The 2,500-nt window shown below is 34.8% G+C and overlaps 1 protein-coding gene across 3 annotated transcripts in view; it reads left to right on the forward strand.

Moving 5' to 3' along the window:
* The window catches only part of LOC144977230 (sodium- and chloride-dependent GABA transporter 2-like), an 87,020-nt gene that overhangs the window by 28,552 nt on the left and 55,968 nt on the right, over positions 1 to 2,500 (forward strand). The gene's annotated exons all lie outside the window — the stretch shown is intronic.

Consider the following 2,500-nt stretch of genomic DNA (forward strand, 5'->3'; position numbering starts at 1 on the left):
GACATAATCATGTGAACATAGAAGTGTGGCAGAGTATTCGATTCACATTTGATGGTAGATTGCTCCTTGGTAGAGTATTCACTTCACAGTAGATTGTAGAGTAATCGGTTCACATTAGATTGGAGAATATTCGATTCACATTAGATGGTAAGTACACCCCTTTACACAAGAATGTAGAGTACTTGATTTACATTAGATGGTAGGGTACTCCCTTCACATTAGGTGGGAGGTACTCCCTTCACATTAGACGATAAAGTACTCAATTCACAATAGATCAGACCTGCCTACTTAAAGATTTAAATTTCGTATTTTTAAGAGAGAGAAATTGTACTTGCTATAGTTAATTTTAAAAATCAATAATTTACCCTCATAAGGATGTTTTTAAAAACACTTCAAAATCCTTAAAATTATGGAGACTGGCATCAACTTTTATTTTCAAAAAGTTTTAAACGCTCAGAATATAAGAAATTGTAGCCAAATTTCGTAATTCTACGATTTTTTTTCGTAATAGTAGGCAGGTCTGTATAAGGTGGTTGAGTACTCGGTTCACATTAGATGATGGAGTAATCGCTTCACATTAGATTGGTAGATTACTCGCATCACATTAGACGGCAGATTGCACGGTTCACATTAGACGGTAAATTACTCGCTCCACAAACAAATCCTCACACCCCCCCCCCCCCCCCCTTGGAGACTTTTCTAGTCCACCCAGCAGTGATTGCGTGGCTAGATCAGAAAAGTACCTTGCAATAAACTAGTGTTCCACTAAAAAGGGCGGCAAGCAATTACTATTGTCAATTAACGCTACAGATACCGAGACAAATCTCCGGCCCCATTGGCTCTGTTGAACTACTTTTATCAGAATTGTAATTATATGCAGGTAATCCACAATATAAGGCATGCACTCATCCAAATCGCCGGATATGCGTTTGATTATGCAAATACGAAACATAATATATTGCTGGCCAGATAACTCGCATCTATTATAAATGGAAATGATGTCATGTTACAGGATAGCTGAAATTTGATGGTATGCCAAGTCTTGAATTCCAAGAATTAACCTTTTTCTTCTTTTTTCTCATGTAAGCTACTAAAATAGTTTTTAAACCAAATACAATTTTATGAATATTTTTAACTTTATAATTCTTTAGGCAAACAATATCGTATGTATGATAACTTTAACATTGGATTTTGTAAGATATACACCAGACTTCTCAATACATAAACACTTCCCTTCATTTGTCATTATTGTTTCGAATATTATATTTATTGTTAGACTTTTCATTCATTAATTCATATTTTGCTTCCAACCCCCCCCCACCCCCCTCATATCTATGTATATGTGCAAGAGTGAGGGTATGTGTTACTTGTGTGTGCGCGTTTGTATAAATGTCTGTAGTAGTAGTAGTAGTAGTAGCAGATGTCACCGCAATTGAGGACAGCCTTGAAACCTCCCACCAATCTGGTCACAGGGCAGTGAGATGATGTGGTCTGCTGTCTCTAGCGTTCCCTGAATGTCGGGACAGTCGGCTGATTTCCTCAGACCCCATCGATGCATGTTTGCAGCAGTCCTGTCGTGTCCTGTCAGTAGTTGGTTTGAGCCGATCCAATATTTTCGATTGCCATTCCTGAAGCCTGGCATAAATTCCGTTGGGTCTTTGATATATATATATATATATATATAATATATATATATATATATATATATATATATATATATATATACATATATATATATATATATATATATATATATATATATATATATATATATATATATATATACATATATATATATATATATATATATATATATATATATATATATATATATATATATATATATTTCCTCTCTTTCCAAACATATACTATAAATAAATAGATAGATTGGCATGCACATTTTATGTATCATTTTGATCTAAAAATTTCCATGTTTATTTATTTATTTTGTATATCCTATTTGTATGTTTGTGTTTTGTATTGTTGGCTTTTCCTGGTTTAGTTCATTCATCCATTAGGGAAATAATTCTTTGGAGTCTATCTCGAGAAAATACCGAGATAATCCAGACGTCCGTAAATTGAGCAATGCCGGTTAAATATTTTTCTCAAGGAAAAAAATGAGATGCCAATAGGCTTCCTAAGTCGTGACGTAATCCTGCGCAGCAACGCATGGCAACAAACCGGCTGGCTCTAAACAGTCGAGAAAAATGGCTGACACGAACCCTATTTCCATCACCGCCCTTATGAAATACTTCTCCAATGAGCATAAAAGTGTCTCGCGAGGTGAAAATCATCATCAGTCAGGTCATGTTTTGACTTTCACTTACTCAGATGGCTTGATGTTCGGCAAAGTTCAAGCCAGCATGAAGAATAAAGAGTATTCTGTGAAGGTAAGTCATTTCGTCTTCTCATTCTCACTCTCAAAATCTCACATCTCCGTAAAACTACTGTTGGACAATAATCAGTTTACTTTGAGTTTAGGCAGATTTAGTATATCCAA

The sequence above is a fragment of the Berghia stephanieae genome, chromosome 7 (genome assembly GCF_034508935.2).
Source record: "Berghia stephanieae isolate SIO BIC M18660-M18661 chromosome 7, UCSD_Bste_1.3, whole genome shotgun sequence".
Lineage (NCBI taxonomy): Eukaryota > Metazoa > Mollusca > Gastropoda > Nudibranchia > Aeolidiidae > Berghia > Berghia stephanieae.